Source organism: Oryctolagus cuniculus, chromosome 2 (assembly GCF_051225735.1).
Source record: "Oryctolagus cuniculus isolate XC-2025 breed Fujian yellow rabbit chromosome 2, ASM5122573v1, whole genome shotgun sequence".
In the NCBI taxonomy this organism is placed as follows: domain Eukaryota; kingdom Metazoa; phylum Chordata; class Mammalia; order Lagomorpha; family Leporidae; genus Oryctolagus; species Oryctolagus cuniculus.
In genome coordinates this window covers 80,111,312-80,125,307 of record NC_142868.1, presented here as the reverse complement: position 1 = coordinate 80,125,307, position 13,996 = coordinate 80,111,312, and positions in this window count along the sequence as shown.

The following is a 13,996-nucleotide window of genomic DNA, read 5'->3' as shown; positions in this document are numbered from 1 at the left end:
CTTTACGGCACCTGCAGTCAATCCCTGGTTTTCCAAGAGAGTCCTCTTCCAGATAAAAGCATCAATGCATTTAGACCTAAAGATAAGGTGGGGCTTCCTTAAAGAGTGCAGACATTTACCTCGGATTCAGTAAGTGCTTTTTCTTTTTAAGGTTTGTCACTTCCCCTGATTTTTTTTTTTTTTTTTTTTTTTTTTTGCCTTTGAAAACACATGAAGTTTGACTGGTGTGGTTCTTAAAAACTAAATATTCATGAAATACAGCATCTCTTCTCTTCAGGTTATATAGGCTAAAGGGATAGCCACTGTGATTAAAATAAAGAAAACCACATATTTTCATAAGAAATTTCCATGGGGGCTGGCACTGTGGCTCACTTGGTTAATCCTCCACCTGCGGCGCCAGCATCCCATATGGGCGCCAGGTTCTAGTCCCGGTTGCTCCTCTTCCAGTCCAGCTCTCTGCTGTGGCCCGGGAGGGCAGTGGAGGATGGCCCAAGTGCTTGGGTCCTGCACCTGCATGGGAGACCAGGAGGAAGCACCTGGCTCCTGGCTTTGGATCAGCGTAGTTCCGGCCGTAGCGGCCATTTGGGAGGTGAACCAACGGAAGGAAGACCTTCCTCTCTTTCTCTCTCTCATTGGCTGTAACTCTATACCTCTCAAATAAATAAATAAAATCTTAAAAAAAAAAAAGAAATTCCATGATAGTAAGTAGTGCCGGGCATCTTTAAAACTCAGGAAAGGAGGCAGCATGTGGCAAAATGGTGAAGACGCTGCTTGGGGTGCCCACCTCCCATGTGAGAGAGCCTGGGTTCCAGTCTTGGCCCCACTTTCAACTTCAGCTTCCTGCTAATGTGTACCTGGGAAGAGCAGGGATGCCTCAAGGCCTTGGGTCCCTTGTGAGACCTGGAGTGAGTTTCAGAGTCCTGGCTCTGGTCTGGGTCCAACCTCAGTCACTGGGAATTTTGGGAGTGAACCAGTAGATGGAAGATCTCTCTCTCTGTCTCTCTCTCTCATTCTCTCTCTCATCTTTCAAATAAAGTGAAAATAAATATATGTTAATAAATGTGCAGAAGTGCCACCTCTGGGTGGGAGCATCCGGATGTCATGACTATGTTTTGGAACCATCACAGAGACCATTTTTCCTCTTTTTTTTCTTTCTTCTTTTTTTTAATGAGACCATTTTTTTTTTCTGAAGATACTATGTGAATGGGCCCACTTCCTCTTATTCAACTCTTTCTCCATCCTGCTGCCTGGAAAATGGCTTTTATCCTCCTGGCCCATAAAACTGATTCCAGATGCCATAACACAAGAGAGAGGACTCGGGGTCAATGTGGGACACTGAGTAAACCCTTTACCACCTATGTGGACTCTTCTATCTTATTTAAGCAGTTGTGGGGCCGGCGATGTGGCTTAGCAGGTAAGGCCGCCGTCTGCAGTGCCAGCATCCCATATGGGCACGAGTTCGAGACCTGGCTGCTCCACTTCTGATCCAGCTTTCTGCTATGGCCTGGAGAAGCAGTAGAAGATGGCCCAAGTGCTTGGGCCCCTGCACCCACGTGAGAGACACAGAGGAGGCTCCTGGCTCCTGGCTTCAGATCCGCACAGCTCCGGCCATTGAGGCTAACTGGGGAGTGAACCAACAGATTGAAGACCTCTCTCTCTCTCTCTCTCTCTCTCTCTCTCTCCTCTCTCCCCTGCCCACTCTCCCTCTCCCTCTCTGCCTCTCCTTCTCTCTGTGTAACTCTGACTTTCAAATAAATAAGTAAAATCTTAAAAAAAAAGTTATTGTTTTGAACATTCCATGTGCTAAGGTTTGTCCCCAGAGTTCATACACTGGGTTTGGTCCCTGGTGTGGAACCTTGAGGAGGTGGAGACTGGGAAAGACTGTGTGGAGGCTGTGTTAGTGGGACAGTGCCCTTGGAAGGGATTCATGCTGGTCTCTCAGAGTAAGTTAGTTCTCCCGAGAGTGTTTTTCAGGCACTGAGGCCACCCATGCCCTTGGCTGCTTCAGTACAGGGTTGTTCCTCTTCCTTTAATCTGTCCTATTGTGACATCACTAAGGGGGCTCCCATTAGAGGCTGAACCAATGGGACCACTCCGTCTTGGACTTCAGACTCCCAAACTACAAACAAAACTAATCTCTTTTCTTTATAAGTACCCAGCTTCAGGTATTCTGTTTATTTTGTGACAGAAACAGGAAACAAACTAAAATACCATCACTCACAGCCAAACCTAACCCACGGTCAGCAGGACAAAAACAGTGAATCCTAAAAAGAAGAAGCAACGAGTGTAATCTTAGGAAAATGCCACGGCCGGCACTGCGGCTCAATAGGCTAATCCTCCCCCTGCGGCACCGGCACCCCAGGTTCTAGTCCCGGTTAGGGCGCCGGTTCTGTCCCGGTCACTCCTCTTCCAGTCCAGCTCTCTGCTGTGGCCCGGGAGGCCAGTGGAGGATGGCCCAAGTGCTTGGGCCCTGCACCCACATGGGAGACCAGGAGAAGCACCTGGCTCCTGGCTTCGGATCAGCGCGGTGCACCAGCCGCAGCAGCCATTGGGAGGTGAACCAACGGAAAAGGAAGACCTTTCTCTGTCTCTCTCTCTCTCACTGTCTAACTCTGCCTGTCAAAAAAAAAAAAATGCTGTGAAAAAACACTGCATTAGTCTACTGCTCTTGAAAATGTAAACTTATTTTTGTGACTTTCTAGAGAGAAATCCTCTCTTTGCCTCACCGTAGGGTTCTGGGTTGTTGTAGATAGTTGAGAAGCCCTGAAGCACAAGGATGCTTTTGCTGGATTTTAGTTGCACAGCACTGTGTCTAAAGTATGTGTGCAGGTGGAGTGTGTGTCCTGAGCGAGACACAGCAGGGACCCTGGTTTGCACACACAGCCGGCTTATCTCATGAGACTCTATGATCAAACTCTTCACAGATTCTCAAATCAGAGCTGAAAATCACCTCTTCACCCAAAGCAAGGTTTTGCATCATTAATAAGATATGGGGATGGATTCCAAGACCTGCTTAGCATAAGGAACTATTCAAGCGAAGGAATGAGATGATGAATAGTTATAAATAGTACGGAGATGAGTCACACGAGTGTGACCCATTCCCACTGGGATTAGTACTGTTCCTATGTGAAATATTCATGCAGTTGCTTTCCATTTAAACAACAACAGCTTTACAAAGTGCTGTGAAGTTATTTTGGGAATTGTCTATCATTTGACCATTGATCAGTTGGGGTTTTCCTATATGTTATGCCCCTTTGTGTTTTTTCTAAATCAAGGATTCTAGCGAAATTAATTCTGCTGCATCTCATTGTCGTTCCTCATCACTCGTCATTCTCAAAGGCCTATCAACATCCTCTGTTACATATTGCCAAGTGTTGGGCCTCACGGTTTACACGAATCATCTCTCACTGATAATTGCTGGGGAGGCTCCTGGTTTAGTGACTCGCCGGGGTTCCTGGAGATTTATTGGCTCTGAGCTAATTAAATTGTTGCCTGCTGCTTTTGAGAGTCTGCCATAAAATCATGCTGTCCCTAACACAGCCCTTGTGCTGGGGGCTTGAGCTGGATTGCCACACAGACATTTCTCCTCAGTGCTTGCCTGGGCTGGGGTGAGAGGCAGTGAGAATGGGGAGGTCTCCTAGAGGCTGAGGACGCCCACACAAACACATCAGCATGCGGCTTCTTTTCCTTTGTGTTGTTCTTTTTATTTGGGGTTTTGATTTTCTTCCATTTTGGAACGATGCGTAAGCTGGCTACGTTTCTCTTCCAGACTTTCTCTTTGAATCAAAGCTCCTTTTGGCAGGCATCCTGATTTCTTTTAATACATAACTTTTAGGGAAAAATTATGAAACCATGTATTTTGCTTCAGAATTGTGAATACATTTGTCTTTTTGGTTACTTTTGCCAAAAAAAAATCACAATATGGCTGAAGAAGCTACAGTAGAACTAATTGCAACTTACGGTCAAATGGAGTCTGATACCCACCTTGCATTAGGTTTCTCAGGATTAGAACTGATCAAGAATCCAAGTTGCAACTTGGAGTCGAATTCCCTTTCTCTGACACCCACCAGGGCTGTGGCCTTATTGTCAGTTGTGAATCTCTTTCTCTCCTCTGCCTCAGTTTCCCTCTCTAGAAAATGGTCATGATATGTGTACTGCCCTATAGAATTACGGTGAAGATGAGGGGACACCATAGGTACAGCCTCAAGAGTGACAGGCCGGTGTTGGCTGGCACTGTGAATTTTAAAGTTTACCATCATAATTACGGTGGCAAAGCTCTCACATTTGTGCTGGCCTCTACGAAGCCTTCACAGCTATCATCTCGTCTGAACTCAGGCAAATGTCATTAACCTCATTTCTTTTACTATTTCAGTATTTTGTTCTAGAGATAAGGAAACTGAGATTATAGAGGTTAAGAATTTTTCTCAAATGACTAGCAAGAGATAAAAGCCAAGACTCACATCAAACCTGGATTCATGCCATCATGGCCAGAGCTGAGCTAATCAGAAGCCAGGAGCCAGGAGCTCCTTCTGGGTCTCCCACATGGGTGCAGGGGCCCAGGGACTTGGGCCATCTTCCACTGCTTTCCCAGGACATAGCAGAGAGCTGGATTGGAAGTGGAGCAGCCGGGTCTCAAACCAGCGCCCATATGGGATGCCGGTGCTGCAGGAGGCGGCTTTACCTGCTACGCCACAGCGCCAGCCCCAGTTATGTTTTTAAACCAGAGAATTCTTGTATGTATAGTTGTCCTACGAGAGGAATTCCAACATGAGAAGTAGCTCATCCCTTGAATCCAAGTGAGACGAGTTCAAAGCTGTCACAGGCAGCGAGAGCACTGGGGCTCCTGCAGTTGTCTTCACACGCAGGCAGAGGGCCTGGTGTACAGCGACTTTTGGCCCCCTCTGCATTCACCGTCTACGTTTTTTGAGTGTTTAGCAAGTAAATATCCGTGCCATTTCCTCCCTGCCTTTCGCGACCCAGAGCTGGCTCCATACCCTGACCCAGATGTGAGCCCAGGTGCACGCGAACTTCAGCCTTCCTCACATTCAAATCCCAGCTCCTCTCTTTCACAGGAGTTCAGGTCTCTCCCGCAATAGTATGCCATCAACACTAAGCTACTTTTCTTGTGTGTTTCTCAGGCAAAAACAGTCCCATCTTAAAAAAAAAATATGGCGTGGTTTAAAAATGTATGAGTTCACTTTGTTGAATGAGTTAAGGTTCACTTGATTGTAAATAAGAATATAAATCAAGCTAAGGTAAGCAGATTAAGAAATGTATTGATGTTGTACTTTATTTTCTCTTTCCTTTGTTTTTCTTTTTTCGTCTTGAAGACACTGTGGTTTCCAATGGATCTCGAGTAAGAATGGGAACGGTCAAGACTTCTCAAAGGAAAATGCAGATGTCAGTGACATAGGCTCGAAGGATCACAGACGATTCCCACGGACGAGGAAGTCAGCGTGACCTGGAGCAGACCATCCCAGGATGTCCGTGCTGTGACCTGTGGAGTGGGCGAGATCTGAACCCATTCTCCAGAGAGCAAGTCCAGTTGGGTCATTGACTCAAGAATCCAGAGGTCCTTTGTATATTACCATTTCCAATGTTCTTAAAAACATATTTATTATTGCACTTTTAAAAAAATCCCTTTTACCATTCAAAATAAGATATGGGTGGGAGTGAGTCAATAAATCATTTTAAAATTAATGGTGCCAGGAGCTGTATTTTCCATATCATCATGAAGATATAATCATTTTTAACATTTTTGTGTGCCCACTCTTTTTGTAACTCACAAAAATGTGAAGTATAGTTGTTACTCGATCATATTACAGTTGAGAGAACTGAGACATAAAATAATTCATCTGCCATTTCACATCTTGTAAATATTAGTAAGAATATTCATTCATGGTTCAGCCTCCAAAGGTAGCTTCAAAATGGTCTACTTCCAAGAATGTCTGCCTAACCTGCATCCCATTCAGAGTGCCCGGGTCTGAGGCCCACCTCCATTCTTGCTTCCACCTTCCTGCTCACATGTGCCCTGGGAGGTAGTTGGGTTCCTGTCACCCATGCAGACCTGGTTTGAGTTCCTGGCTCCTGGCTTTGTCCTGGCCAGATCCTGGCCACTGCTGGCACTTGGGGAGTAAACCCAAGATCAGAGTGTTCTCTGTCTTAAAAAAAAAAAAAAATTGCATCTATCTACATACATATGTACATAATGTTTTTATTACAAAAATAAGATAAAAACTTCCTAAGAAACATATGGCCATATGTAAAAGCACAATTTTTGTCCAAATGAGAAAAAAGTCTTTAAGGACACAAAAACTATCCAATTCCCTTCTGAAGCTGTAGCTGCTCAGGTGCAGCGTCCTGCAGCGCCATCTAGTGGCACCACTGAGACACAGATCCCGTGAGTGATTTTCTTAATTGGCAGTTACTCCCATTTTTAAGGAAGACAGATTAATTTGGGGTTTCCAGCTAAAAATCTGAGAGGTAGCAGGTGATGATTCAAGTGGTTGGGTACCTGCCTCCCATGTTGTACATTCTACTAGCAAAGTTTGAGGCGGCCCAAGCCCCTACAGGGTATTAATGATTTTTAAGTTGCTTTCTAATCTTTAGGTTAAAAATGGCCTCTTACTTTTATCTTAATTTGCACCCTCCTAACAAGTTACTGAGTTTGCACAGTTTTATCTACTCATCGTTTGTAGTTCTTGTGCTACAAATGGACCATTCCTATCCTTTGAACATCCCTATTGGCTGATCAATCCTTTCCATTCTTTTTTTTTTTTTTTTTTTTTTTTTACAGGCAGAGTGGACAGTGAGAAAGAGAGACAGAGAGAAAGGTCTTCCTTTGCTGTTGGTTCACCCTCCAATGGCCGCCCCAGCCGGCGCACTGCGCTGATCCGATGGCAGGAGCCAGGTGCTTCTCCTGGTCTCCGATGGGGTGCAGGGCCCAAGCACTTGGGCCATCCTCCACTGCACTCCCAGGCCACAGCAGAGAGCTGGACTGGAAGAGGGGCAACCGGGACAAAATCCGGCGCCCCGACCAGGACTAGAACCCGGGGTGCCGGCGCCGCTAGGCGGAGGATTAGCCTAGTGAGCCGCCGCGCGAGCCCCTTTCCATTCTAAAGAAGCTATTTATAGGGGCTGGCGCTGTGGTGCAGTGGGTTAAAGCTCTGGCCAGAAGCGCCGACATCCCATATGGGCGCCAGTTCTAGTCCCAGCTGCTCCTCTTCTGATCCAGCTCTCTGCTGTGGCCTGGGAAAGCAGTAGAAGATGGCCCAAGTCCTTGGGCCCCTGCACCCACGTCGGGGACTTGGAGGAAGTTCATGACTCCTGGCTTCAGATCAGCGCAGCTCCAGCCATTGTGGCCATCTGGGGAGTGAACCAGTGGATGGAAGACCTCTCTCTCTCTGTCTCTACCTCTCTCTGTAACTCTTTCAAATAAATAAAATACATCTTTTTTAAAAAAAGAAGCTATTTATATATTATGGAAAGAGATTTTTTAAAGTATTTATTACTCATTTACTCAAGAGGCAGAGACAAATAAACAGCAAGAGCTGCCCTCCAGTTGTTCACTCCCCAAACGCCTGCAACTGTGGGGCTGGTCTATGCCGAAGCCAGAAGCCAGAAGCCAGAAGCCAGAAGCCAGGGCGGCAGGCACCCCATCACCGGAGGCACCACCTGCTACCTTTCCGGTTTTAAGGAGAGCCAGGACTCCAACCCAGGCAGAGTCAGGACTCGAACCAGGTGCTCTGATAGGTTCCGCCTGGCACCTCAGCAGTGAGGACAGACCCCCATCGCCTGAGACTTCTTCATCCTACGTGTTACCAGTGTTTATTCTGATCGTTTCGTCTCTTAATTTTGTGTAGGGCACATTGTTCATACAGGAATGTTCCATCATTAAATAGGATTAACTAGGACTTCCTTGCCTTCAAGAGTCATGTACCTTCTTTTATATGTTTTCCTGCAAGTTTTCTGTCACTTCATCCTTAGCATTTTAATTATGCAGAATTGGATTTGTGTTTTGTCCCTTTTCCCTCTGGGTGTTGGGAGTGATTTCGGGCGGTCAGAACACTCGAGTGCTTGTAGGGTTGTTGTGGCTGGAATGTAGCTGACAGCACAGGGCACCGTCATGGGGATCCGCTCCAGTGTGACTCCCGTGCGTTCTCAGCCGCCTGCCTAGAAAGCCCGGATGTTGACTTTTTCCCTTAGTCTGCTGAGTCGTTTTTTCCAGTAGGGCCTCAGCGCGATGAATGAAGAACACAGCGCAACACAGAGCAAAAGTGGGAACTCATTGACTCATTGGTAATACATTGGGCTATTTTTCTACACATCATCATGAAAGAGGGAAGTCTCTATGCTCCTCATCAGGAGTTCAGAGGAGTTATCCAAGCTGCTGTGACTCCTTTCCATTTAGGGGATCATAGACCTTATCCACTTTATATCCCTTCAAATCCTACACAACTCAGCCTACTTATTAACATGACACTGACGATATTCTCTATAAAACTATGATCATGGCTTATTATGCTAATGAGGTACTGGACTCTTTCTAAACTCATTCATTATACAGTCTCTTTTCCATTGTCTGAAAATGCCTCTCAGTGAGCCATTCAGATTAAGTAGAGTCATCCTACAAATCCTTCTCTTGGTAAGTTCAACTTGACACTTAAATGAATGGTTTTGTCCATTCAACTCAACCACCCTATGTGAATTTGGTTTAAAAAATGCTGTTCCTTAGGCTACTAGAGATAAAATAGTGATTTGCCCTCCTGCATTTGCCCTGGAAAAAAAAAAAATTAACAAAACTATATAGGGGCCAGCGCTGTGGCGTAACAGGTTAAGCTGCCGCCTGCAGTGCCGGCATCCTATATGGGCGCCGGTTCGAGTCCCGGTTGCTCCTCTCCCAGTCCAGCTCTCTGGTATGGCTTCAGATCTGCACAGCTCCGGCCACTGCGGCCAACTGGGGAGTGAACCAGCAAATGGAAGACCTCTCTCTCTCTGGGCCTCTCCTTCTCTCTCTCTGTAACTCTTTCAAATGAATGAATAAATCTTTTAAAAAAAAAACTGTACAAAGAAGGTAGTTACTAGCCTCTTTTTCTTCTAATCATGTTCAACTCTTCACATTCTTTTTTTCAATAAGCAATCTCATCTTTATATTCTGATAATGAAGTTTGGAACAGAGGTGGATTTGTGCATTGCCTTGCATTTGTGAGCTAGATTGAACACATGTACCAATTAGATGAAGGGGATGGCATTTTAGACAGTATTTGAATTCCTTTTCATCTAGCAGGTTGGCAGAATCCTAATAAGCTAACAGTTTTATGCCCAGTACCAAAAGTGTGCCTGTCTTCCTTAGTAGTCATTGCGGTTAAAAGAGAAGACCTCCAGTGCGCTCCCTCCCTCTTCACCAGGTGAACCACTGTTCCTCTCTAGACTCAGACTAGGGTCCTCTCCCGTCATTCAACTCCAGACGGATGAACCCTTAGCTCACGGAGTGCTCTGGGCATCCAGTTGGTCCCAACTCTAATCACCTGCTTCTCCATTCATCTTCCCCTCTGCAACGAGAGCTCCCAAGAGCGGAGCCTTGATGTCACTCACCGTTATTCCCGACACCAAGAGGGACGCGTGCAGTCCTCCCTCAGCGTCCGTGGGGGACTGGTCCCAGGACTCCTGGAAGTTGTCAGAATCTGCACCTGCTCCAGTCCCTTACATAAAATGGCGTAGTACTTGCACATAGCCAACACCATCATCCCATGCACTTTAAGTCAACTCTAGAATACTTCCATTAACTAATATAATGTAAACACCATATAAATAACTGTACTGCATGGTTAGGAATGATGACAGGAAAATTGCACACATGCAGCACAGGCCTTTTTGTTTGCTTGCTTTTTCCAGTATTTTCCACGCAGGCTCGGTGGACTCTGTAGTTGTGGAACCCGCAGACACGGAGCCCGGCTGGACTAGACATCCGCTGCACGGATGAACACAGGGAAGCAGCTGCAGCCTCACGGCAGCCCTAGAAAGAACACGAACAGGGAGCTCTAGAGCTCAGCACTCCGGCTGCACGTTGCAAGTACAAGGGCAAAAAAGGCAGGTGGGGAGGCAAGTGGCTTGACTTGGAGGTGTAGCCCGTGCCAGGGGTGGAACACAGGAATGATGGTGATGAGAACTCGGGAGTGGTTAAGAAAACAAAGTGGACTGCACTCCAGCTCCCCGCTAATGTGCATGGGAAAGCGGCAGAAGATGGCCTAAGTGCTTGGGCTCCTGTACCCACCTGGGAGACCCGGAAGAAGCTCCCGGCTCCTGGCTTCAGCCTGGCCCAGCCCCACTGTTATGGCCATTTGAGGAGTGAACCAGCGGATGGAAGACCTCTTTATCTGTCTTGCTCTCTCTCTGTATCTCTGCCTTTCAAATAAGTAAATAAATCTTTTTTAAAAAAAATGGACAATAATGTGGTAATTGGTCAGTTAGGCAGTAGCTCTAAATTTCTTCCTGTACACAGCCAGTAATGTTCGTGCAGTATAGGAAAATAATTGTAATAGATGTGTATGTCTTGAGGACCACAGAACTGTTTAATAGAACAATTTGATAACCAACTCTAACTTTTCATGCTTTATCACCAGTGATAAAAAGGTCTCCAAATATGGGATAAACTAGTCAAAGATAGTGGTGGAGATAAGAAAAAAAGTACCACCTATACTATTTAAATGGTAACTTTTTAAAAAAGATTTATTTATTTATTTGAAAGTCAGAGTTACACAGAGAGAAGGAGAGGCAGAGAGAGAGAGAGAGAAGTCTTCCATCCACTGGTTCATTCCCCAGATGGCCGCAACGGCTAGAGCTGAGCCGATCTGAAGCCAGGAGCTTCCTCCAGGCCTCCATGTGGGCGCAGGGGCCCAAGGACCTGGGCCACCCCCCATCGCCCTCCCAGACCATAGCAGAGAGCTGAATTGGAAGTGGAGCAGCTGGGCATCGAACTGGTGACCATATGGGGTGCCAGCGCTTCAGGCCAGGGTGTTAACCTGCTGTGCCACAGCGCCTTCCCCATGGTAACATTTTAATACTGGTGTGGTATTGTTTTAAGGGCACCTCTTCATTTTTTAGTGTCAATTGTTACAAGTTTGGATCTTTGAACATTTACATAGGGTATTTCTGTATTAAGTAAGTCATTTCTACAAATGAGAAAATATAGAAGGTGCTTCCTGTGACATTATTTTTTTTTTCAATTTTCTACCAACTCAGTATGAAGAAATCTCCACCTAGCCTCATCCATGTCCAAAGAGTGAACTTTATAGGATGGTGAACTGGAACGGTGGGGAGGGAGGGTGAGGACATTCCACTTTTTGCTTTGTCTATGTCTGTATTGGTTTTCTTTTAAAATTGTGCATTGCACCTGTGCTTATATTAAAACAAGCTAAATATGCAACCATCTAAATCCGTGTCCTGGAGGCCTGGCCAAAAGTGTGGTGGGAAACCAGCAGCAGCAATGGGACCCAGCTCTGTTAGGGTTTAGGCACCACTATTCCGGCATGTTTGAGTCTTGCTGGCTGCCAGAGGGAGGCCATCTAGGGGTTCTGCATCTAGATATTTACAAGCAAGTATCCTTATTTCCTTCACGTTTTTTCTAGAATTGTTTAAGAAAATAGAGACATTTCCAAACACTGGACATTACAGACTGCAATTGCTTCTCTTTGCCACCAGGTGGCATTGTATGTGTCTTTAGGGAAAGATGGATTTGAGCAACATAAATCCTTTTTGGAAATTCAGGAAAGTTGACAAATCACCAAACTGACCTACAGAGAGATGAAGTTTATGGGATCGCTAACCAGATCATGGGAGATGCATGTTATAAAGCAACGATGAGTGGAGTTCAAAATGATTTGGCACCAAAACAATCATCTTTTAATTCCATTCTTCCCTGAATTTTTGAAGTCTCCTCAGATAGGTGTTTCTTGATACTTTTTTTTTTTTTAAAGAACAGGACAGAAAAATTTTACCTCAGTAAGAAATTCTATGCTCTCCTCAGTTAGGAAAAAGTTAATTTCCGATTTCTGTCTGAGTATCCCCGGATCTAAACTTTGAACACCTATGTTAAGGTTAAGGTGATTATATTCACATAAGCAAAGGGTGCATAGTGCACACATGTTCACCCTAGGCAGTAAAAAGACAGATGCATCGCAGACTTGCCTCTCCTGCAGCATTCCTACCCTCAGGTGACATTTCATACCATCTTCTCTTCCTTGCACACAAGACTGCACAAAACCAAGCCCCAGCTGATTCCTGGATGCTCCCATTAGTTGGGAGTGCTTTCACTCCATTAAGACTCAGGAGCCAGGAGCTTTCTCCAGGTCTCCCACACAGGTGCAGGGGCCCAAGGACCTGGGCCATCTTCCACTGCCATCCCAGGCCACAGCAGAGAGCTGGATCGGAAGTGGGGCAGCCGGGTCTTGATCCGGAGCCCAGATGGGATATGCAGGCACTGCAGTTGGTGGCTTTACCTGCTGCGCCACAGCGCCAGACCCTTAGCATCTCTTGAGTGTCTCCTGAACTCACCCAAGGAAAAAAAAAAAAGCACAGAAAAAAAAAATCTCCCATGCAGTTTCTCTCCTACCTTCTCCTCTCTAGAGGATGGTAAGTCTAGGACGCATCATTATCAACTCCAAAGCACTCTGCTCCTTGAAAAAGCTCACCTCCTCCCAGTAAAGTGCTACGGCAAGCAGGCTTCCTGTGCCCTTGCAAACCAGCTCGTTCATTTCCAAGTACGATTAATGGTCCCGTGGGGTTGAGGCCTCTGGCCCATCTTTGAGTCCTCACTCGCTTTTCTTCCTACAGGTCTTGGCCAATCAGGATGTCCTGTGTGAAGTCTTGACCTTATCACTGGCTTTCCATTTCCATGTCTGTTGTTCCCAGTTCCTGGACTAACCACAGAGGGTCACAGTCTCAGTCTGCAAGCTCAGATGTGCAAGAATCGGTGCCTTTCTTCATTTTCATTAAATACATCAAATTCTGGTTGTGAACATGCTTTCTGGCGGGATGGCAAAAACAATTCAACTACTGCCATTTTTACCAGGTTATCCTCTTGTGCAAAAATCCTACATCTAAAAAAAAAAAAAATCAGAGGTCTTTGGTTACATCCCAAGATGTAATGTTGCTTGCAGGCATGAGGACTCTGCTGTTTCTATACCATTCTCTTAGGGTATCTGCGCCAACCTGGAATACAACTGTCCAGGTCCTCAGCTCCCTGGTTGCAGCACGAAGGCAGATCCCCCAGATCCAGAGGAAGAACATGGAGTGGTAGAAGCGTCTGCATTTTCTCATGAGACTCGGAGAGGGAGGTCTCCATCCCCAAAACCTCCTCGCTATCACTAATTCTCAAGACACGGTTTCTCCTCTCAGCTTTCCAGAAATTTGCATAAATGCTTCCTTGGTTTAAGTTTTAATTAGATAGGAAGAGCGAGCGACTTTGGATTTTTGCCAGGCTAAACTTCTGAGGCCAGAAATTGAAGCACTGAGCTACCTACTTGAAACAGACTAAAACATTTAACGACATCTAAGGAGAACACATGTCCATACCTTCTCTGGCCGTGTATTCTGGTGCTGTAGTGCGGTTTCTCCATTTAACCAAAACCATCCCACCCAAGATCGTTCAGCAGTTCTGGATGCCGCAACTCTGCCCTCAGAAGGCAAGGAGAGGGACATCGCCCCTCGCTTGCAGAATTCAGAGCCCTGAAGCAGCACCAGCTGTCCCTGAGTCATGCAGACGGAGAGTAAACGCAAATCCTCGTCTCTTAACTCAAGGACAATGCTATTTCATTGGTGAGAACTTTAACTACAGGGTGCTGTGGCACAGCGGGTTAGACAACCACCTGTGATGCTAGCATCCCACATGAGCACCAGTTCAAGTCCCAGCAGCTCCACTTCTGATCCAGCTCCCTGCTGAGGTGCCTGGGAAAGCGGTGGAAGATGGTCCAAGTGCTTGAGCTCCTGCTAGCTATGC